The following is a 26302-nucleotide window of genomic DNA, read 5'->3' as shown; positions in this document are numbered from 1 at the left end:
AATTTTCAAAACTCAAATATGATTGAAATAAGTTATATATTCAATTTTAAAATATGTGGAGATGTAAAAGTTACAAATACAAGTTTTATTTGATTTTATTTTGTTTGAGGTTATTCACAAAAGCTTATTCATAATGCATGTCGTCAATAATTTTTTTGTGCTTACACTGAAATCAATGCATAATGTTAAACTAATTACCTTGAAATTAATGTACACCATATATATAGTTACATCATCTATCAAAAATCAACATCTTCATGAAAATCAGTGCATCTAATGCAAGTGATCAAATAGGATGAGAAATCAACATCTACACTAAAATCAATGCATCTAATGAAAACAATCAAATAGGATTAAGAATCGACATCTACACTGAAATAAATGCATCTGCTGCAAGCAATCAAATAGGATTAGGAATCAACATCTACACTGAAATCAATGCATCTAGTGCTAGAAATAAAATAAGATTAGGAATCAACATCTACATTGAAATCAATGCATCTAATGCACACTCAATCAAACAAGACTATAAATTAACATCTTTAATGAAATGAATGCATCTAATACAAACAATGAAATCTTTAATGAAATAGAATCAGAAATCAATAGATACACATAAAATAATGCATCTAATTTGTAAGAAATCAAATAATATTAGAAATCATCATTTGTACACTGAAATCAATACATCTAGTGCATTGTCTTCCCTTTCTCTCCCCCCCCCATCTATATCGATATCTGCCTCCATCTCTCCTTTGTCTCTCTATCTCACCCCCCCCCCAAAAAACACATACTCTCTCTCTTCATATCTATCTATCTCTCCCTCCCTCCCTATATCTTTTTCTTCTTCCCTCTCTCCCCCTTCCATCTATATCTCTATCTCCCTCTATGTCTCCTTCATCTCTCTATATCTCCATGAAAACATACACATTATTTCTCCATATCTATCTATATCTCCCTCCCTTTGCCTCTCCCTCTCCCTCTCCCTCTCTCTCTTCCCCTTCTATCCCTTTGTCTCCCCTTCCATCTCTTTTCCCTCCTACTCTCCTCTCTCCCTCTATCTCCATCTCCCTTTTCACTCCCTCTCTCTCTCTCCATCTCCCTTGACACTCCCTCTTTCTCTCTCTCCACCTTTCTCTCCCTATATTTATTTCTTATTACCTTCCTCTCTCTCCCCCTAAAACTCCATATCTCTCTCTCCCTCCCTCTTAAATCCTCTCTCTCTTCCTTTTTCTCCCACCTCCCTCTGCCTCTCCCCCATGTCTCTCTCTCTCTCTCTCTCTCTCTCTCTCTCTCTCTCTCTCTCGAGCTTCGTCCTGCAACTTTGTTGACTATCTCCCTCCTTCTCTCCATCTTTCCTTCTTTATATTTTTATCTCACCCCCAAACATACACAATCTCTCTTCATCTCTCCCTTGACACTCCCTCTCTCTCTCTCTCTCTCTCTCTCTCTCTCTCTCCACCTTTCTCTATATATATGTCTTGTACTTCTTCTTTCCTTATCTTTTCCTCCAACTCCATCTCTCGAGCTCTCTCTTTTTCTCAAATACTCTCTCCTCCTCTTACCCTTCTCTCCTACTCTCTCTCACTCTATATTTCAAAAATTTTAAAATAATTTGACAATTAAAATATTATGTTTAAATTTTTATTTTGATGTCGTACAACAATTTAATTTTTTTTATATAATACATATTTAAAATGAAAGATTTCAAATGTGTGTTGTACATTCACATAGAGGGAAAATGATAATTTTCCATGGAAATATTATCTAATATTTTCAAAAATATCATTTCATCATTTAGTTTAATAATAATAATAATATTTTAATATTAATATTAAATTTAATAAGGTTTTTACATGATATGATAACAAAAATTCTAATAAGATTTGGAATTTTAAAATGAGGTAAAAGGTTAATTTTAGATCATTCAAAAAACAATTATAGAAGCTCAATCAAGCTACATAGCTCGATCGAGCCCCTGTTAACCATGTATATGGCTCAATAAAGGGTTTACAAAACCCTGTATCAAGCTATTTGAATTTGAAATTTAGGATCTTGATTGACCGCTTTAATCGCTTGATCGAGCCTCTTAGGTCCTAAAATCCACAATTTCAGCACCCCTTCTGCAAAATTTCTTGCAACTCCATTTTGTACCCTAGTGAAGTTAGGGATAAATTATTCCTTAGGTGGAGGAGTTGATCCCATTGGATTCATGAAGGAATCCTCTATCCAATGGCATATGAGTTCTACATTTTCGAATTCATATGATATTTTTCATCTAATTTATTTTAAACTTAACGCTTGAAATGTTTTGAACTGCTTTAAAGAGGTTGAATAAAAAATCATTATCACAAAATATACACAATGAAAAATTTTCAAAAAATACCACCATCTTTGCTTACAATTCCTCTTCAAAATGGTACTTTTTGTTTTTCAATTTATTTAAATAGTTGAAAAAAACCTAAAGTGAACACATGTGTCTGCAAAATGCAATTGAAATAATACTTCGCCAACTTCAAAAAATAATAAAAATATATATTTTTAATATGAAAAACATAGCTCTCTTTGTGTATATCATGCTCTTATATATATATATATATATATATATATATATATATATATGTATATATATATATATGTATATATATATATGTATATATATATATGTATATATATATATGTATATATATATATGTATATATATATATATATATATATATATATATATATATATATAGATATATATATATACACACACATATACATATACATATATTAGACATTACACATTTTAGACTAAGTTATGCTACGTGAACACACACATACCTCTTAAGATATGTGAAAAATTGCAAGGACAAGCATTTCATTTAATGGAAAATTGATATATTATATGACGCTAAATATTTTTGCAAAAAATATTTGGTTAGTACAACAACATAATTATCCACAATTTGTCTTTTTACTCTGAATCAAAATGCACAGTGCTTATATGAATTTTGATGGCTTTAATTCGATAAAAGAGGAGAAACTTGAAATTTCATTGCCAAATTTAGCCCAAAACTGTAACCCATCTTCATGCTTTCACCCATTAGGTTTCAGGTAGACATCCTTTTATTTCACTTACAATGGAATGTTTTTAATACATATATATATATATATATATATATATATATATATATATATATATATATATATAATGAGAAATTACATAAGGGCTTCTTAAACAAAACGAAGGCTTATCGAAATGCACTCATTAATCTCCATAATTGGCATAGTATTGATCGGTAAGGAAAACTACGTAGAGTATCTCAGAAAGATAAATATCACACTCATTTTTAATGATCTATGGGATGTATTTTTCTAAAGAGAAGATGTAGAAAAGGATGATGATGATTAATCTGAAGTGAAGTCGAAAGAAGAAGCACAAGCCAAAGCTATGTCTACCAAAGAAATTATAGTTTGGAAGAGAAAAAACAAGAAATATTTTCCCTCATCAATGCTACAGTGAGTGACAAGGTATGAAGGCACATTGCCTCAGTTACTGATTCATATGATGCTCTTAAGAAGTTAAAAAATTTGTATGATTCTCATTTAGAATTAGAATTCATATAATTGCTTGTTAATCTTTTTAATATTGAATTAAAATATTATGACCCTATGGCATTAGCCTTAGAAATCAACTATACTATACATGACATAGATGCCACGAGAGTAAAAATAGATTTTCCTCTCATAGCCTTCATAAAGGCCCTCTATCCTACCTACTCTCACTACCTTGAATCTCTACAAGCAAGTGGCGAGATGAAAAGTATAACATTTGACACCCTAGTTGACAAGGTTGCAGAAAGAGACAAGGTCTTTGGAAATAAGACACAAGCATCATAGTCCATTGAAGTAATTGTATTTGTTTCCCAAAAAGGAAAGACAGATACTACCAAAGGAGACAACAACAAAAGAGGACGTGGGAGAAAGAACTTTAAATGAAGGGAAGGAAAACAAAATAATATAGGGAGACCTAATATGCATTATGTTTGTTGTGGAAGAAAATGACATAAAGCCAAAACATGCAAAATTCCATGGGAGAAGATCAAAGAACAAGAATAAAAATACAAAGCTCCAAAACTAGAAAAATTTAATGCACTAGAATATGCTCATTATGTTGTGTCTCATTGTAATATTGGTTTGCATGAGGTGGTATTTAACATTGCATCTGCTTCTTTGAGAGACACATGGTTGCTTGACACAAGTGCCACCTGCCACATGACATTTCACAAAGAATAATATGATATTTTGATGAAAACATATATTTCATGGTATACTTTGATGACAAGTCTAATGTCAAGCCTTTAGGGATTGGTACAATAAGACTCAAGTTGCCCAAACTTTCATATTTTTTCCTACATGATGTTCTCTATCTTCCTCACTTGCGAAGGAACTTGTTATCCCTTGTGCATGTTCAACAACAAGGACATTCCATTCATATTTTTTATGGAAAGGTTGAGATAAGGATGGCTTCCAACAAAAATATAACGATATTTGGAGTGGAAGAAGACAGATTGTTGAAGCTAAAGGGGTCATCCACATCTTTTACACAACATTCAACCCATCATACTTAGCATAAAAAAGGTACAATGTCTTCAAGTCTTATTTGTTATATTTGGACATATTTAATGAAAAAGAATGTTGTTTCTGCTCTTCCAACTATTCCTAAAATCATAAAGCAATGTTCTGCCATCATTCTTGGAAAACATAGCAAATAACCATTCCATGACTCTGGTTCTAGAGCATGTAAAAAACTTGGTTTGATCCATTCATATATATGTGGTCCTATGCCATTACCTTCTACAAATGGAAATAAATATATCATGACATTTATTGATGATTACACCAGAATGTGTTGGGTATATTTGTTAAATGACAAGTCTAAAGCATTTGAAGCATTCAAAAAAATTCATATATGGATTGAAAATGAAGCAAAAACTAAGATTGGTGTCCTTCATACTAATAATGGCAAATAATAATACTAGTAATGATTTTGAATTCTATCTTCAACAACATGGGATCCAACATCAGACTACAACTCCATACAATCCTCACCAAAATGGTGTAGTTAAGAAGACAAATAGAACATTGTTGAATATGGTTCATTCCATGTTGTTATTTAAGAATGTAAAACTGATGTTTTTGGCTTAAGCAGTTTTGTGTGCAATTTATGTAAAGAACAAATGTCTATCACATGATATGAAAAACAAGACTCCTTATTTGGTATGGCCACACACCCTCCATCAGACATCTTAGGGCTTTTTTTTCCACCTGTTATGCCTTGATTCCAAAAAAACAAAGAAATAAACTTGATGCAAGGATTCATAAACACATTTTATTGGGGTACTCAGATACCACCAAGTCCTATCATCTTCATTCCTCCAGTCCACTAAAAGTGATGACTATGTTGAAATACAACTTTATCATCTAGAAAGTATTTCTCCAATGAAGAGTTATCATGAATTTGACTATGAGATTCCAACCGTTGAAGGGGGGAACCCAATTCTGGGTCAATCTTTGGAGTCTCCCTTTGCAGAACCAAAACCAACTCCTCCTAATGAAGAAGTTCCTCATGAAGAAGTTACAAAAACCTCATCAAATTTAGATGATGTTATAATTAGAATTGAGAAGTTGAACATTGATGTTTCTACACCCTCAAAGGATCCATTTATTCCTTCTCCAAAATAACCAAAATGGTTGATCGGGACACTTAAAAATGTCCATCCTTATGAGATTATAAATACTAGAACCATGAGTTTTGCAAGATAAGACAATGGAGGTGAAAATTCAAGTGATGTGGATAACAAAAATACTTTGTATAATTGTGAACTACATTTTTCTATCGACTTTGAACCTACTTTGGACCTACTTCCTTCAAAGAACTTAATTCAATGGAAAGAATCCATGTAGTGTTAAAAATATGCAACTATGGTTAAATTACACTTTATACAACTCACTTGATAGAGATAATAATTTCATTTAATTCCTCTTTTTAAGAGGACCAAAATCAACCTAAAGATCACTCAAATTGGATAAGGGAAAGTGTAATTATGAATAAAATCCCACATGTGCATATTTGATAAGGTTGGCCCTAAAGCAAAGTGGACCACCTTGGAAGGCTATAAATACAAGTGACCTCTACCTCATTTAGACACAATCTTGAGACACTCTTCTAGCTTGTTTTTGGCTCGCATAGGTCTAAGGCTCATTCACGGAGGATAAGGTTTGCTCAAAGGTGAAATTGCAGGGTTCGAAGCTCACATTTCGGATCTATAGTTTTGAGCCACAGTCACAGGCACAACACAAATGAAGTCAGACTACATTAGTTCTCTCATATGCTCATGCATATGACTAGAGACTTCGAGTTGCATAGACAACTCACTATGCATATGACTGGGAGTTAGGGTTTTCGCAGTCCAGATCTCACCTCGGGTGCTCGCTTATCAGGCTTAAGGGAGCGGTTGGGAAGCCATAGGCACTCGTATATATCCTCCTCCTTTCGACCAAGAACTAAAATATGGAATCTCAGTCTTCTAAATATTTCACTCAGTGACCTCAGGGTTCTGCAATTGACTACAGAAAGTGGCAGTTCATTACAGTCTTCATAATCAATGTTTTAGGTATATACATTGTTGGGTTCATTTTATGGATATTATAGTTGTTTTAATGGTTATTTACTTAGAAGAAGATATGGATCATTGTACTCTCTTTTTTTTAATCATTTGATGACAATCTAAGAAGAAGAAGAATTTGCAAGGGTTTTCCCCTAGTCTCCGACCAATCCTGGTTTCTATATGTGTGAATTTTTTTCTTCTATTGTTCCTTTATGTTCTACTGCATTGCTATTGATGATATTTTTCTTTCTATATAGTTGCAGATGTTGCTGAATAATGATGTAAATCATAATGATTTTATGATGTTATGGGGTGAATGTAATGTGTTAATGAAGAAATGAAATTATCAAAGAAAAGAAAAATATAGTCCTAATAAAAATTAACATGGTATCAGATTTTGGCTAAACAAAAGTCACGAAGATCACCCCCATGTAGACACCTTTAATGGAAGAAAGAGAAGTTGGAGGAGACCTAAAAGAATTATAGTGTTTGAAGATAACCTTAGACAATTTGTGTTTTAGGGTTTGATAGATATTATGAGGTTAGGTTTTGAGATAAACCATGGTTTATGGAAAATATTTGAGATATGAAACCTTGCATGGTCAATGTAAAGATGCTCAAGAACTTGTTACAAATTTGATGAAAGCCCGAGATGGGATAGTCTCTAGTAGGCCTGGTTTTTGATAATGTTGATTGAAGGCAACATTTTTATGTGGACAATGGACAGGGATGTCTCTTGAAGGATTGGTTCAAGAAGGAGAGGATTACCTCTCGTTGAATATAAGTATTTCTTGACTTATGATGCTCCTTTATATCTTTAATTTTGTCTAGACTTATTGATATGATTATTGTTTTGATCATTACTTATACTTCATGCATTCATATTTGAGTATTTCGATGTTTCTAACCTCCTTAATGAGATGTGATAAGTGGATACTTATTTAATATCATGGTTAGTGCAGGAAGAGAAGATATGGCATTTGAAAAGAGACATCATATGGAAAGGTAACAATGTGATACAAGATACCTATGTCAAATGAAAAGATGGACAAGTATTTGAATACTACAAGGTATGCATGATATATTGTTTCAATGTTATATTTCAATTGTAATATTTAATGGCAAGGTAAGCCCTTAGGTATTGATGAGAATGTCTCCTTCTCAAATGGTCCATGCATTCATATGAAAGTAATTTGGATTCATGGTTCTTATGATGAAATGGTGCACTTGGTATTGAACAAGTATCTTACTTCTATGCTGATATTTCATATAGTGGTATTCTTGATGTTTGGCTACCATCTATCATTTTGGATATATTGATCTTATAAAGAAGGTTAGCACCTTGATTCTAGTAGATGGTATCTTGACACTACTTGTTTGTGAAAATCATGGCAACCATATAACAATGAGATTGATATTCAGGATCTTTTGTTGACCATGGTTATGTTTTGATGTGCTTATTGATTAAGGAATATGTTAAAATTGAATGCCCTAACTTAATGGATTGAGTTATGTGACAAAGAAGTAATGATTTTGATCATGATTCTTGAAGTCTACTCTTATTAGCTCTTTTTCTCTAACCATTGATGGCAGATTGATGTCATGATGAAGTAGATCTTGATAACATGGTATAACCATGATAAATATGTGATATAGTATGAATTTATGATCTAACAAATATGCTGACGCATGATAGCATTATAGACAAGTTGATGGCATGAATGAAGATGACTAAAGTGGATTCCCACTCAAAGGGAGAACCTCTCTACAAAATCCTTTCTCCTATTTTCATTTGCATTCTATACTCTTTATTGTTGAAGTATGATTTATGGGAAAAAATAGACAAATATCTAACATTTTTGATCTACAACAAAGTTCTAATCCGAGGTGAGAGATCTTTCTCTTACTCTAAGCCTTAGTCACATGGAATAAATCCTACAAGTGCGACTATAGCCTCCCAGTCACATGGAAGCAATCTCAAGGGTGCGACCGAGGCACTGAGATAGTTCTGGGAAAATCTGATCACAATCGCTCACGTATAGTGCTTCAGAGAGTGACTGGGAATCCTCAGTGGCTTGCATGACATCTTGAAGAGTTCTATTATAATCTCCCAACCATACAAAGGAAGATGCATGGGTGCAACTATGCCTGCAGGACACAAAAATGAAGTTTTTTGCATGAAATTATATGCTCACCTTAAGGTCAGTCCTATAGATGTGGATAAGACAATAGAAAGATTTGTGAGCAGGAAATTTTGAATGTTTACTATAATATGAATAGATAGACTAAACTTGTGTTTCCAAGTGATCAGGACATGCATTATTCTTGAAGTTTGTGCTACAAGAGCTTGACATGATTTAGATGATTGATATAGATGAGAAATGTTTGGAGTTTTGACATGATGCATGATAATGACTTAAGAAACTTGACTTGATATGTTCTGGACTATACATCTCACTATGATAGCAAATTTGAGACTTGACCTAATGACTAATGATTTAACTTAACGATTGATGATTTGCATCGATAACAATGCTATATGGGCATAGTGACCTTAAGTGGCTAATATTGGTGTTTGATAATAGTTTTGTATTGGCCTCATTGTTCCTAGCACAATGGTTGAAGTATTGACAAATGTGACATAGTATGAAGTAACCTCACGATAAATGGATGAAACTTGCATGAATTATTCTTGGTATATGCATTTGCATCTAGTGACCTATATTATGACCATGATGATGAGTTGATGAATTTTTGTTTGATATTACTTTGCAAATGAAAACTTGTTGGCATGACAATAGATAGATTCATGACTTGAAGAGAGCTCTACTTGTCACTTGCTCTAAAGAATCTAATATTGTGATATTATGATGATTTTGATATTGGTTTTGATCTGATATTTAAACTTTGATGATATGACTTACTTGATTTTATTGTACAATATTGATTTATGTGAGGTTGAGCATATTGGTTTGGAAAATTATTATGTTTTCATAGAGCATTGTACTAAGAAAGCTCCTCAATCTTGATATGTCTACATTGACATTTATCTGGTGAATTTAAGATGATGTGTTGATCTGAACCTCTACTTCAAAAGTGTTCCAAGGTATGACTTTGATTTTGGTTTTGGTTTTATATACTGATGGTCTACTATTGACATGTAACGAGCCTATAAAGATCTAAGTAAGAGGGAGATGGCTTCTGAAGCTAAAAATGATGAATCATGGCATGATGAACCAATTTATGAAATTGGGAAAAGATTCTCTATATTGCGAAGCTATTGAAGGTGTATTGGAAAGTGGAAATGCAAATCCTTGGACACTCTGATTGAATTTCAAGATCTTGGGAAGAAATATTGTTGAACTCAAATTGGAAACCAACAGTTGATTGAAGCATTGATGTTCCATTTTGAACATATATCCGTGTATGTGTGTGTGTGTGTGTATATATATATATATATATATATATATATATGATGTGCATAGAACCTGGATGAATTCATAATTGATCTGATTCATACACATTGAGTTGTCGTCGAGCATCCTTTGAGATAATTGCATGGGATGATCGACTTTTGATATGATATATTCACTCTACGATTTCTGACTACTTGGATGTACTGATGATGATTATGATCGTTATTGATGAGATGAACACATTTTGATGTTGTCTTAGTATGAGATCTGCTATGATATCTTGGATGAGAGGTTTGTAGCACGATCGAGGATGAGTATGATGTTGCTGGCATGGTTAGCTATGAGGCAAGATGAAGAAGCTCCTTAGAGAGCCATCTGAGAAGGATCCAGACTGATTGGTAGAGAATCTTGCATATAATTTGGATTGATATACCTTCATATATTGAGACAGTGTTGTTATACGATACAAGCATAGACTTGTGATTGACACTTTTTTAAGAGGGAGGATGACTATGGTATCCTTTTTGGGATATATATGATTATTTATGTTCTAATATGATATTTAATTTGATGACCTGCATGAACAGGAGACGATTTTTATTGCTACATATTGATCAAGTTGATACTAGATATGAGTATGATTAGAGTAGCATTGATCGAGGACATTGAGCCAACTCTTCCTCCCTATTTGAGCTCCCAGGGTGTGGAATTGAGATAGAGGGCTTCTAGGGTTGAGGGAACTCTGGAAAATAGGGGATCACCCCTATTTTTTACCCATAGGGTTGGAGTAGTAGCTCACCCTATCTTGGTCTTTGCAGAGTATACCCCAGTTGGCATCATACCCACAAGAAGGGCTTGTTGGGAATATCTCTCCTTGTTTGGCCAACAGGTTAAGAGTGTACTTAGGGTGTACAACCCAAGTTGATTATGATGCAGGTGTTCTACCACATGATTATTGAGGGTCATTGTTTGGAAGATCAATTTTCAATAGGATGGGTCAAGTAGTATCTCCCCTATAGCACCTATTTCTCAATATGGGGTTGTAGTAGTAGCTCCCCCATGATATTCTGGGTTGATATATGCTCCCCAATATGGTTCCAAGTTGAGATGTGCTCCCTGATGATATGCTCTTTGATGATGATGCGGGTCGTAGATCTTACCCCCCACCGATATTCCCGAGTGGTAGCCCGCTGACATAGATTTTGGGTAGTAGCCCACTGACAAAGATTATGGGTAGTATCCCAATGGACAGAGGGTCCTAGATTGAGCTCCCCTCTGATGCAAAATTCTTCTTCTTTTAGATTCAAGAATATTCAACACATGAGCATGGAAAATCAAGAGATAAGCAAGAATAAACAAGAGATGAATTGATATGAACATTGATGATTCAAGATGATGAGATACTTAAGATGAGACATATGATGACAGGATGAGATATTGATCAATGGACAAATATTGATAGGTGGAATTATCCCTAGTTGAGAGGGAGTGTTAAAAATATGCAACTACGGTCTAATTCCACTTTGGATGGCTCACTTGATAGATATAATAATTTCATTGAATTCCTTATTTTCGAGAGGACCTAAATTGACCTAAAGATCACTCAAATTGGATAAGGTAAAGTGTAATTATGAATAAAATCCCATATGTGCATATTTGATAAGGTCGGCCCTAAAGAAAAGTGGACCACCTTGGAAGGCTATAAATGCAAGTGACCTCTACCTCATTTAGACACAATCATGTGACACTCTTCTATCCTTTTTTTGACTTGCACAGGCCTGAGTCTTGTCTATGGAGGATTAGGTTCGCTTTGAGGTGAAATTGCAAGGCTTGAAGCTATCATTTCAGATCTAGGGTTTTGGGCCACAGTCACAAGCACAACATAGAAGGAACCAAACTACAGTCACTCTCTCAAAAGCTCATGCAAGTGAATGGAGCCTTCCAATCACACAGACAACTCACTATGCATCTAACTGGCAGTTAGGAGTTTCATAGTCCAGATTTGACCCTAGCCGCTCACTTTCCAACCTTAAGGGAGAGACTAGGCAGCCATAGTCGCTCGCATATCTCCTCCTCTTTGCAACCAAGAACTAAAAGATGAAATCTCAGTCTTTTGAATATTTCACTCAATGATTGCAGGGTTTTGCAATTGACTACAGACAGTGACAATTCATTACAATCTTCAAAATCAGGGTTTTAAGTATATACATTGTTGGGTTCATTTTATGGATATTTTAGTTGTTTTAATGGCTAGTTTATTAGAAGAAGATATGGATCATTGTACTCTCTTTTTCTGAATCATTTGATGACAATCTAAGAAGAAGAAGAATTTTCAAGGGTTTTCCCCATAGTGAGTTTTTCCTTGGCCTCAGACCAATCCTGGTGTCTCTATGTGTGAATGTTTTTCTTCTATTGTTACTTTATGTTCAGCTGCATTGATGATGATGATGTTGTTATTTATATATAGTTTCATATGGTGTTGAATAATGATGTAAATATGAATAATGGTAGGATGTTATAGGGTGAATGTAATGTGTTAATGAAGAAATTGAATTATCAAATCAAAGAACAATATAGCCCCAAAAAAAATTAACATGCAGAAGGATTATGATGTGCTAAAAAAAATGGAACTTGGACATTAGTGGAACCTCCATACACAACCAAACCAATTGGCTACAAGTGGGTCTTCAAAAACAAATTAAAGCATTTGGCTCACTTGACAAGCACAAAGAAAGGCTTGTGGGAAAAGGATTTGCACAAAAGGAAGGTGTTAACTATGAGGAAGCCTTCACTCCCATAGAAAAATGGGTGACCATCCAAACCATATTCTCTTTGGAAACACAGAAAGAATGGAAAATTCATCAGATATACATGAAGGCGGCTTTCTTGAATGAGGATTTGAAAGAAAAAAAAATTATGTCTCAGCCTGAAGGCTTTGTTGTGAAGGGAAAAGAACAAAGGTATGCAAGCTCATAAAATCCTTGTATGGTTTAAAATATGCACTAGAATAATGTTATGAGAAAACCAAGCATCTTTTAAAGCTAAATTTCAAACATTACAATATTCATGATGCAACTTTGTATGTCAGAAAGTTCAGTAAAAAAGTTGGGTATCTTGTAGTATATGTAGATGATCTATTAATAACTGGAAACAATGAAACTTATATTGCATCTATGAAGAAAGATTTGAAGAAACTTTTTGAAATGATAGACTTAGGACATCTTCATGATTATTTTGTCATTGAAGTCAATCACACTCCAAAATACATATTCATTTCCCAAATCAAGTACGTTGGAGGACGTCTAAACAAGTTTGGCATGGAAGATTGCAACCATCTCTCCACTCCAATTGAAAAAAACCTGAATCTTACATCACAATAAGGGAATGAATTTGAGGATGCAAAAAAGTACAAACAACTTGTAGGAAGTCTCATCTACCTTGCCACGACTAGACCAAATATATGTTGTGAGCATCCTTTCTAGATCTTTACAAAAGACATGTGAGGGACATTGGTCTGCTATGAAAAGGGTGTTGAAATACTAAAAGGGAAGCCAAGATTATGGACTTAAGTACACCAAGGTGTATGATTTTATTCCTATTGCACATTATGATCTAGTCTTCAATGGGCACAAGGAAAATGAAGTATCAACTTTAGGATATCTCATGAGTCTAGGATCAACAACTATCTCCTAGAGGTCACACAAACAATGAGTTCTGGAAGATTCGACAACAATGGTAGAGTATGTGGCAACTGCATAAGTGACAAAATAAATTGTGTGGCTCAAGAAAATACTTTGATACATGTAGGAGAAACAAGTGAACTCAACTTCTTTACTTGTTGACAATCTTCTGCAATCAAGTTGGCAAAGAACCCCAGATTTCATGGTCGAACCAAGCACACCAAAACAAAGTATAATTTGATTCAATATCATGTAGAGGCCAAAACTATTCATCTAAGACATTGTTCCATGGCTAAGAAAATTGCAGACATCTTCACGAAAGAAGTTGGAAGATGAGATTTTGAAAAGTTTAAAAGGATGCTTGGGCTCACAAACACCCCTTCAGATTAAGGGAGGGAATGTTAGACACCATAATCCTTCAAGCTTATGGTAAAAAGCAATTAGATGTCAAGTTAGGTGTAATGTAATGGATACTTGGTTGGGAAAATTGACAACCCACATGTTTCTCCATGTAATAAATATGTTTCATTCCTTAATGAATACTTGTTGGAGCTTTTTGCACAATCCTCAATCTAAGATTTACCAGCATAACGATTTTCCCAATTATTAGGAAGATGAATTATGTTTATAGAGCATACAAGTTGAGTACTAAGGTTTTTCAAAATAAAGCCCCATACCTACTTAGAGAATGTAGTTTTTAAACATTTGCATAAATTACTTGCAAACGAATTCTTAAAACAGAAAAAATATATACTAGTGAGAACATCAAACCAATACACATATAGATTTTCCCCTTGATCTTAAAAGCAGGACTACCAAATTGATTTTTCATTATATTAATTTTAATGTTAAAATACATACATATATATATATATATATATATATATATAGAGAGAGAGAGAGAGAGAGAGAGAGAGAGAGAGATATGTTTAAGCATTCATAAACCCCGATCCACTAATCATGGATTAGAACATAACCATAGTTCCCTTGACCAGATCTACAAAATACCATGGGAAGAAAACCATCATGCCTAAAACCATGTGCAAACCCCATGCACAAAACCATTGGTAGGTATTCCCACCATCTTTAGGTCTACTCCCCATCCTTGGTTCCACCCAACTCTTATTGGGTCTGCATAAAAGAAAATTCCCCCAGCCACCATGTGTTGTCACTCCCAGAGATAACCCCCAGGTTGAGGAGAGGTTAGTGCCTAGGAGATATTAATGTCTCTTGAAGATAATTCATTTTTTTTCAAGAGATTAACGTCAAATGATTTTAAATTTGGTTCAATTACCTTTCATAGAGGTGGATTTAGACATACACATAAACAATATAAATTCTCCCAAGAATAAATGTCCAAGTCTGGTGGCCTACACACAGTAAATGTAGCTCAATCTATCATTGCAGTGAACCTGGGAAAGAGAAAAATAAGGAAGGGATTCATCACAGAGGGATGGACAGACCCAAAAGCCTAAGTCGTAAATCCCAGTAGAATCATTAAAGAATAAGGAAATGAAGTCCATAAATTATGGATCACTTTTTAAGGTTTCCAGCTCAATCTTTTATAGGTACATTCTACTACAATATAACATACTAAATCTGCAATCTACTAGGTACTATTTGCTACAATATAACGTAAGTAAATCCATGATTTATGAGTGAATCTAGTAGCTACAACTTACACAATTTCTGATGAAGAAAAACAAATATGAAGCAACATACAGAGTACGAACACATACTACACATTCCTGTGCTTGTAGTCACCAGATCTTATTCATTAATCTTCAAAAATGGAGTCTATATCACAGGCTAAAACTGTTGAAATTTGTATAACAACTACCACCTCAAGAACAAGAAATTGAACTAAAACTTGGAACCTCTCTCTAAAAAAAGAATTCGGAATCACTGAAAGACAGAATTTGGACCTCTGAAAATAGAATTTCGGAACCTTTACTACTGAGTTCCTCTTCCCTTTTATAGAGAGAGATAAAATAATAGTTACAAAATATCTTCAAAGTGCTATAGTTGTCTAAGCATGTGAATGTTCTAGTTGTCCTCATGATTACATAACAAACCCAATTATTTTCTTGAAAAGGTAAAAATTGACAAAACATGAGAAATAGGAGGTGTCATGATTGATACAGCAAAATATCTCCATGCCAATTCCTCTGATTCCCTTAGGCGGACTCGAGCTCTAGTGTCTGGATTAGTGGTGGGATGATGATTTGGCCACACTTCTGCTATGATATTCCTCCATGATTACGAACCAATTCACCTATCACTTTCTTTCTCTAACTGTTTAATTTCTCCTCTTGGATTTGGTTATGATTAGGTGTGGTAGCGTTGAAGGTGCCTCGTGACATAGCTTCCGACCCATCCACCCCTTTATTACTTATGTGGTACACTATCAGGGCCCAATACATATTTTAATATAGAATAGTGTAACTTTCGTGTTGCAACTCATCATAACTTTCTTTAAAATGACATTACAAAAATCCAAAGTTCTGATTCATTTAGCTCTTTCATGCATAGCCCCCTTTTTTTCATCTTACCATAGTACCATGAACTGTGACCAAGGGCTTTCATACAACACTTCATTGGAGATTTCGGAGCCTTGTATCTCGTAACTTTTATTAAGAGGACTTTATGATATTATGACATCCTGATTGGTCCTTAGCTCCTTATTGCTTATCCCCTCTTCTTATTTCTCCTCTATGGGACTGGGTGCTATGACTGGAGGCTCGGAGCTCAAGTGATAAGGTCTTTAAGATCCTGTTAGGGGCCTATCTCGTAGTGTATTTTCTCTTGCCCATTGATTATTTGGGCTTCCATGACCAAACACTATTCAACATCGGAAGCACCTCCCATCGTAACTCTTGTCAAATGCAATTACAAAGGGATTTTAAAAGCTTTGACCTCTGATATTATCCATAGCACCTAGGTGCTAGACCATCTCTCCACTCTGGATTCTTTGGATTCCTTGTGACCAAAATACACTCAACGTCAGAGCCCCTTCATCGAATCAGAACTTCTTATGAAACAATTTGACAAGAGTTACGAAAACTCCAAGTTCTGGAAAATTGACCTTCGAAATGACAGCATGTCGATGTCATCATTTCCACGTGATGTCACCTAAATGGTGACACTTGTCACCCAAATTTGATCCATTAGGCCCTCAAAATTTTTGAAATTGACTACCACGTGTCCATCATATGACCACATCACACTAACGTCATCTTCCTCTTCATCTTCTTGTAGCTAATTATTTGTTGCCATGTATACTCCGAAGGAGATAGAAAAGGTCATTGGGGTCATTGGTCTTGCAATGATTTCCTTTTTATTTCCCTTGCTCCACGACCCTCGATGCTTTCAAAAGAGTTTTAATTCTTAAGGAGTTACAAAACTTCGATGCTCCAAAGTTCTGAAATGATTAAACCTCCAAAATTCGGGTTCAGATGTGCTGAGCTTTTTCCGAAATCAGGATCTAGATGGTCGGCCTTCACCTTTTGATTTCAACTCTAAATTTCGGCTCTCCTTTGTTTCTGGCCTCCATTATCTTGAAATCCTGATTACACTACCTTTCAATCCTTTCGATATCGGGCCCCGATGGTCAGCCACCCCTTTTGGCTTTCGGACTTAGGCTTTCTCTTTTTAGCTCTCCCTTTGGATTTCAAACTTTGGCTCTTCCTTTGGCTATCCAAGATTGCACCCATCCTTTTTTGTACTAGGGATGCAAAATAGGCCCATTTGTTGTTATCACCAAAAAATGATCACCTAGCCATTTCTAACTAAGTGGATCAAAATAAACTATGTGGATTTAATTTTACCATAGTAAAGTCACTTTCACTATGGAAAATAATTTAGTAAACCACTTTTATTAAATTATTTTCTGATTTAAATCAAAAAACCCTGTGAGAATAATTAGATAAATCATTATTTATTTAATTTTCTCTAGGAATTATTATTAAATCATTATTTAATAATATTCATTGTCACATTTGACTAAATACCTTAGGAATATTTAAATAAATCATTATTTATTTGAATTTCCTTATTTCTGTTATTAGAATAATTATTAAATCACTATTTAATAATTATTTTGATTTCACACCTTTCTTGTTTCTTGCAAAGTAATTAAATAATCATTTTATTTGTTAATTATTTCTAAACAAAGGAATTTAACCACTTTAAATTCCTTTTCCCTCTCCAATAAATATAATAAAATATTCCAAGCAGTTAGATCTGAATTTGGTCAATAATATTTTATTATTCTCCATTTTCTAGATTAACTCCATGCTTTGCTATATAAGGGAGTGTTTTTCATCCATTCTTCTCCGTGATCATTATCATCTTCAAAATTATTGTCATTTTTCTTGAGCTCCCATTTTGAGTTCTTCACTTTTGTTTGAGTTTTTCACATTGAGAAAGGGAATTCTATTTATGAAGCATCAAAGATCTCAAAGGAACCATCCCACGGAGGGGGACTTACAGACCAATCTGTAAATCTCCTTCACCACGTGTTATCAATAAAGATTTATTCATTTAATATTGTCTTTCCAATTGGGTTATTATTCTAGATACATTATTTTGCTGCTATTTGTTTTGGATATTGTTTTATTTTACTGCAGATTTCCCATTTGTATTGTAGATCTAGAATGACAATAACCATCAAATTGTTGTTAGGGTCACTTGTCACCTAGTGACTTAAGTGAGGATGTTTGGTACACCTTCTAGGAATTTTCACACTAACAAATGGTGACTCTACTGTGTCTTTAGTTACACATTTTTCGTCCAACAAATGGTGACTCCATTGTTTTAATAACCACGTTACTGGGTGGTTGAAGTTTCAGAAATTTCAGGGTTTCTTTAGCCATTTTTTAGGCCTCTCAAATTTTATTTCCATTTTTAAACCCTATTTTGTCCAATTTTCAAATTCTATTGGGTTTCTGGTATTTTCCGCGGATCATAGGTACCAGCCGAGTAGGGTACAGCAACATCTGTCTGAGATCTGTCGATTGATACTCCCGGGGACAGAGTGCACTTTCTTTCCCCTTTATTGCGCTCCCGAGCGCACTTTTTGGCACAGGAACTGCGCTCTCACTGAAAACAGGTTAGTACCTGCGTTTTGCAATTTTTTTTAAAAAACTTCAAAATTTTTACAGTTTCGTCGAGACTGTTGTCTACAGATTGGTTTGGGTTATTCAACTTTGTTAATCAATCTCACTTAGGCCTATATCCACTTGTTTTGTCTCTTTGAGGAAGGAAATAGGCCCCCATTGTTTAAAGTACTCCTCCACATTGTTAGGAAGACATTTGTTGAGTGAGGAGTCTAGGGTTTTCAACATTTTTAGCCTTTATTTTTCAGATATGATCCATTACTTTTCAGATCCGTTGGATAGGTTTATTTTACCTTTTCTCACTTTAGATTTTGGGTTTTCCTTTTCCCCCTTAGGATCCCCTTGAGCATCCTAGGTCTTAGAGCTTCATGCCTGTCCTCTACAATAGTTTTCACTTCTGATTTTTATTGTTTATCTGCACCATTTTCAGTAGCTTAGGGAATTTAGATCCCAATCCCTTGACATCAGATCTTTCTGGCCTCTTTATGTGTCTTTGAGTAGCTTTTTTTCATTCTCTTGCTTGGCTTCTTGATATCCCTTATGGGTGGGGTTGTCTATGCTTGATCGACTGTGTATTTTTTTGTCATTTCATATTCATTTACAGTATTTTAGCATTTTACTTTTAGCAGCATATGGCATCATGAAACATGCTTAATTAACTCATCCACTTGACACATATTTTTCACACACTCACACCTTAAGCAAACGAGACCTTGGTTAACACCGCCAAGCCAAGACTTTAAACACTACACCTTAATAAATCAACACACATATATTAACCCCACATGAGCATCTAGGCCAAACAATTGTTGTAGTGTAGGTGTATGGTCAGTGGGATAGGCTTCCAATAACACCCATCGGTCACTTCTCATTGAGACATAGAATTTGTCATGTTAGGGAGCTTAAAATCCTTCACCATCCCACAGTCAAAGACAAAGTGTGTCAGAAACCCGATTTAGAGGGGGTTAGGCTAGGTTATCGTGCGAGAAGTTCTCCTTTGGGCTACCCACCCCATGGCAGGGAATTCCGTGCAGTCGATGACTACCAAGAATCTCAAGACTTGACCACCCCCGTGGGACGAAGGTAACCATAGTGACCAATCTTAGGAAAACACCTTATAGGATAGATTGTGGGAAGCAATTAGTCCTCTACCCCGCCTTTCTCTAGACAGCTCTGCTTGCAGGAATGAGATTCCATCAAGTAAGAAGTTATTTGGAAGGCCATCTGAAACAGTAAATCTAGGATTGTTTGAGGATTCATGTCACCTATAGTCTAGACGCATTTTTTATTTGATAGGACGTGTTTTCTTGCATTAGCATAACATCATTAAAATAGTTAGTTTACATTTGAAACCACTACACTAGGTGTTTTATTTCTCTTTGTTTCTCTTTTCTTCCTATGATTCTCCCTTAATATAGACATCATAGCGCCTCCAAGGTGTTTGTCGTGATGAATTCGAGCGCTTCACGCTTATTTCCCGTTAGGCCATATCACTGCTCCCCATCGAGTGCGATTTCATCATCCCATTCCTCCATCGTGTCATCATTCTAACTCTGATTATGATTCTACTGATTCATCCCATTCATCCTTTGATTTTTCATCTCGTCATCCTCATATCATCATCATGTCAGGAACCAATGCAAGTGTAGGAACCTAGGGCGATAACTCAAGTTCCAACCAGGGTGCCCCCACTAGCGGCACCTCAACCAGTGTGGTCACTCTGACTCCCTTACTTCCTTTTGTCGTTGGTTTAATTCTCATAGATCTTAACCAACTTATCAATGATCCCCTTATCCATGATCCCACATGGTCAGAAATGCCTACAAAACTCCCTTCAGATATCCCCAAGTTTGAGGGTAATCCTGGAGAATACCCAACCAATCATGTTCGCTCCTTTCGTATGTGGTGTTCATCCAATTCTATTACCAACAACTCCATTCATCTTTTCTTGTTCCAATACACGCTCACTGGAGTTGTTGCGAAGTGGTATGTAGACTAGCCCAGGGAAACCCATTCCACTTTAGTGACTCTTGCCACAACATTTCTTTCATATTTCTAGTTACCTCTATGTTATGACACCGGTACTAAACTTTTGACTTCATTCCGTCAAACTCTTGCCACTCGTCTTTCCGACCATGTTCAGGAATGGCGTAGAAGGAGGAGTGTTTATATAGCTACTGACTTCAAAGACCGAATCTATATGGATTGGTTTCTTAGATCATTGTTGGCTCCCATTGTGAAAGATTTTGCTTCTCACTTTCCTCAATCCGAGGAATAAGCTCTTCAGATAGCTCTTAAATTTGACCTGATTTATGCCTAGTCAAGTTACGTTTACAATATCATCCCCGATCTTCCTTAGCCTCATGCTGCTAATGCGTCGGGGGCATCTCATGCCACATATGTCATTGTTGGAACCCTTTCACACCCCCAACCATATAATCCTCCTCAAATGAATTATGGTCAACCTCAGGGAGAGACCAATCCCATTTATAAATACCCCCCCCCCAATCCTTCTCAAGGCACTCCTTATCCAGGTCCCAGTACACCATATGCATATCCCCATCCACATCAATCGATGCCAGGGCTAGCTGTTACACCACCTTCTTATACCAATGTTTCCCCATCTCCATATTATCCCTACAAATAACCTAGCACTATATATCCTTTATCACCAACGCCCCAGTCCCCCATGCCTATTCTCCCTCTACTGTAGTAAGTACCTCCTCCACAAGGACAAGTGTATGCTCAGCAAAGTGGTCCCAATCCCTCGAATCCCAAGAAACAGAACAAGGGGAAGGGTAATAGGAACGAGTAGCCTCAAGGTAATAAAGCCAACTAGGGTGCTCCACCCAATGCCCCTAAGGGTCCTCCACCTAACCCCGCAACCCAGTAACGGGGAAGTCAACCCAAGCAGAACAAGGGTCTTCATACGAACAAAACTTATGCTTGTTGTGGAGTCAATGGTCATTATACTCATGAGTGTCCCTTGTTACCTTAGATGCACCAAGCATGGGAATATCAAGGATCTTCTCAAGGATTGCAACCCTCCCCTCCTACTCCCCGTCCTGCTTCATCTCAACCCATTGTGCTTACCAACCCTTTCCCCACCAAGGGTATATAGCTGCACAACGTTCGCAAGGTCAGGATTCTCAACCAGCTCCTCCGTCTAGTCACCACGATTATCATATTCTCATGATGAATTCTGATGAGGTAAACACTGAACAAGTGAACCTCTAGACTCGATCACATCAGTATGACAAGCTCTCCACTAAGTCTGCGACTAAGTCCCAAACCAAAGTGTCCCCCAAGCCTCTATCATCACCAAACAATACCTTACAGATCCCTCAACCTAAGGTTGAGGTCAATCCAAAAATCCCCAAAGTTTTGTTACATAGAAATGTTGCTTCTACCAAAGCCTCCCATACATATAACATAGTAGATGACTTGGCACAGTCTCCTGCTACCATGTCAATTGTCGTGCTTGTACATTGGATTCTGATGAGGAGATAGAGCGATGGCAGAACCGGTTGCATGAGGTGACCACGTTGAACTGTAATATGATGACAAGATCGTTTCATTGCATATCGATGGAAGTGAGGGATCTGCCTACTTATGATGGGTTAAGTGAGGTAGATTCTTTCTTGAACAGATTTGAAAGGGAGGTGCTAAAACAACAACATTTCGAGGCTTTGAAGTGGGTACTGTGCACTACGCCCGTGAGGTGGTGGGGTACGCACCAAGGAAGCTTTGAGAATTGGCGCAAATGCAGTAGAATGATGCACATGCATTTTGGGATGCCTCATATGTGACTAACAAATAAATACAATGTACGGGATGGTCCGCGCATGCATCTATCCAAGTGGGTAGAGGCATATGGTAAACAACTTGTGCAGATGCACATGGACTTCATGTTGGGGAACACGATCAATAAGCATGTGTTGGGGAGGCAATTGCGCGAATAGTCCCTCGAGTTGGAACGAAAGAGGGTGGAAAGAACGAGTGCGTAGAAGATTAACCACAAAAAGGCATTTAATGAAGTATGAGAAGCACTGAACGGGGTATATAATGCACAGAGAATTGACTTGGACCTGTGCGCACCAGCAATTTTGTTGGCTTACAGGACAACGTGCAAGAAACTGACAAGACTGATGCCTTCTAGGCTGGCCTATGGAGCAAGCACTATAATCCCAATGGAGTATGTTATACCTCGTCCGCGCATAGCAGCACCCGTGGATATGATGGTTCGTGGAGCCCTGGAAGAAGGGATCGCGCAGCTGAACGAAGAAAAATGTTTGGGACCTGATGAAGAGATTCAACAAGGTGATCTTAGGCTCCAAGAACTCATGAATGAAAGAGTTCAATTAAGGGAGAAAAGCGCTCTGATTGAAGCAGAAGTTAAGAAGCTTGAGGAAGGAATAAAGAAAGATTTTCTCGATAAGAAAAATACAGTAATAAAACGGGATGCAGACAATTACGTTGACAAATTTGGGGACTAATGCCAAGAATTGATCAGCTTAATGCCTTGGATTGGACCGCATATTACTAAAGGGATCATCGATGATGGCACCATGTAGATGGTGAAGTGCGTGACATAGACAGTAAAGATAAAAGGCAGATTTTCTCCAAGAAAAGTGATTAATGGTCGATTGAAGCCATATACAAGTGACCTAGCCACCTAACTAGCCATGGGAAGCACAGTCTTAGCACTCCAGGTAGTTGGAAGGAGGTGCAGGACTATAAACTACTTTGCCCGAGAGTTGCGCAATGTTAGGGCTATGCACAAGAGCGAAGTGTCATGGGGTCGCAACAGCGCAAGGGTGGTTGCACTGCCACACGAGTTGGCTGGAAAGTGACCATTGTAGTCACTATTCATGATGTGATGGTTGGTTTGAGACCAAATGGAGTGGGCAGCAGGCATTTAAGACAAGCTTTATGGGTAAGATTTGGGAAAATCTGCTACCAAGGGAGCTTTAATGAACTGGATTTGGGGGGAACAGTCGAATTTGAATTCAAAAGGCACTATAAATTACAAAGGGCTACCCGCAAACAACACTTGGTCATTTGAGAATTGAGCTATCATGCGCCCAGAGTATTCTGAACCAAGACATGTTTAACCTTTGGAGAGTGTTGTTTGAGCACCCAGTTGAGTAGTTGAGAGATTTCTGGACAAACAAAATGGCAGCATCTGAAGAAGCCAGGGAAATCGGAGAAATGACCGCCGAAGAGGCCGTGTAGGCCATGACAGTAAATGATGCCCTTGAGAGTGTCGAGATAGTTGTGGAAATCCATAAATCACCACACACACTGAGGCCCAAGAAGGACAAGCATCCTATGATTATGGTGTGGATGTCCCCTCGAAACTCGCTGAGAACTAAATTGACCATGGAAGAAAAAGGGAAAGCAGTTAATTTGGAAACCGATGAGGAGGAGGAAGACCTTGAGGACATCCTAATAGAAGAGGACGAGGACAAAGACATGGAGAAAGAAACTGAGGGCACGGAACCTCCAACCTGGCTGCCTGCATATGTTCCTCCGCGGAAGGGGAATACAAAGGTGCCCAAGGACCTAGATGAGAGAAAGAGCTCTCTGCAGACTCCGTTGCTACCTGACGATATCATTTTTTAAGGAGCGCACTTCAGACAAGTGCCAAGTCTGAAGTTTGAAGATTGGGACCTCACAAACCATTATAAGTTCCCACACTTGGAAACCACACAACTCATGAAGCTAAAGAAAAACACCATGGCAGGAGTCATAGAATTGGAGCCGTGCAAGTGGTTACGCGGAGTTGAAAAGGTAGGGTTGTTGAACCTGCTTTGGGTGTCACATTACCATCATGCCCAATGACTATCTTCGTCATCAGGCAGTTGCTCTGCCTGGTACATGATGGGTGTTTGTGGATGGAGGAGCCCATCCCCATCACGGACCACCTAATCCATAGAATTACCCGAATCCCTTGTAAAGGGGAAGACCCAGTAGACATTTCAGAGGGTAAAAGTAGTGGTTTGGCCATCGCGAAGGCCATGAAAAAGAAATATAAGCTAGAGAAGAAAAAGAGGGGCTACGCGATCTCTAGTATCATCAACAAGGCAGTCCAAGTTGCGACTCAAAAACTGGCAGGGAAGGTCATGCGGAAGTGCCGCACAGTTGAGGTGCCCATGCTAGTGGTTGCACTTGTCCAGTAATGTGCAGAGGGGGTCCAGTTTAACTAGTCCGAATTCTTGTGCAAGGAGTTCCTGGAGAATTTCCACGAGGCACAGGAACAAGGGAAAACCTTCCACTATGCATGGCTTCTGCTGGTGGCTAGAGAATTGCCTGAGGACAGCCAGTTCCCCATAATTGTGAGGGATCTCCCGAAGGCCGCGAAGTACGCTTCGCCATGGACAACTAAAGATGTGCACCGGATCCAAGATAGTAAAATATTCTGGGTGTTCATGGAGATGAACATCAGAATGGGGATTAACCGCAAGCTGCTGTTATCGCGCACTGTCTACAACAACTTACAAAGCTTCGTGGAGTTTAAGGAATAGTTCCATTACGTCTACATCAGGGGCACAAGGACCCCGTGAAGAAGTGGAATCAGCTCCCGTACTGGGCCACGAACGATGTGATATTCATCGTTTTAGAGTCATGGCCACCATAGTGGCGCGCTCCAGCCCTCTCTGCAATGGAAACAGAAAATTCTACTGCACAATGGAAGAAGGAGAAGAGAAAATTGCAGATGGCACAGTTGGCAGAGAAGAGAAGGAAACAGGCAGCAGCAGCAGAAGCACAGAAGGAGTGCAAGGGCCGGAATTCACCTTCATCTGAGCAGGAACAAGAAATGGAGACAGAGATAGAGGAGGGACGTACGAACCCAAAAAAAACATCTACACAGTTAAAGCGCTAGCGCCCGAGAGAGTAGGTGAGGCCGCGAAAGAAGTCAAAAGCGTCTAAGACTTCTTTTGACCCGATCACCCTCACTGAGGGAGATCTACACGATATAGGGGAGACGATGTGCGAAGTCACCACAGAGGCCCTCCAATAGTTGGTGGAGGAGAATCAAATTGTGTTGGGGGCCCTCCAGACACAGATTCAGGAGTTGCAGGTGTGCACTCCCTATGCTGGTACTCTCTCGACTAGCCACATAGTAGGAATGACTGTGGCTGAGGAAATGTTGCACGCCTGCATGACCAACACAATAGTGCTGCCAGAGGGGGCACTGGTTATAGAAAACGAGGCCGACAGGCCTACGATCAGTGCATTGAAAAGGGTAGGAATCAACATGGTTGCGCTCCCTCGGGAGATGCTCTATGTCCTGCAGGATGGAGTGACTGCAGAACTGCGAGCTAGGGAGGGCCACGTGCTACAGGTGTTAAGTGAACAAAGAATCAACATGGAGCAATTGAGCCTGCAGCATGACGAGGTTGTGGCACAAAACCGACTAATGGTGCAGG

General features: G+C 37.4%; 1 pseudogene; it reads right to left on the bottom strand.

Annotated features, from left to right (window-relative positions):
* Positions 1–25247, bottom strand: part of LOC149240536 (protein disulfide-isomerase like 2-2 pseudogene) — a 127980-nt pseudogene extending 102733 nt beyond the window's left edge.
* Positions 25248–26302: the final 1055 nt, after the last annotated feature.

Source organism: Pinus tabuliformis, chromosome 8 (genome assembly GCF_031772625.1).
Source record: "Pinus tabuliformis cultivar Carrire ecotype Pingquan chromosome 8, CPIR1, whole genome shotgun sequence".
Classification (NCBI taxonomy): Eukaryota; Viridiplantae; Streptophyta; class Pinopsida; order Pinales; family Pinaceae; genus Pinus; species Pinus tabuliformis.
This window is presented reverse-complemented; position numbering and strand designations above follow the sequence as displayed.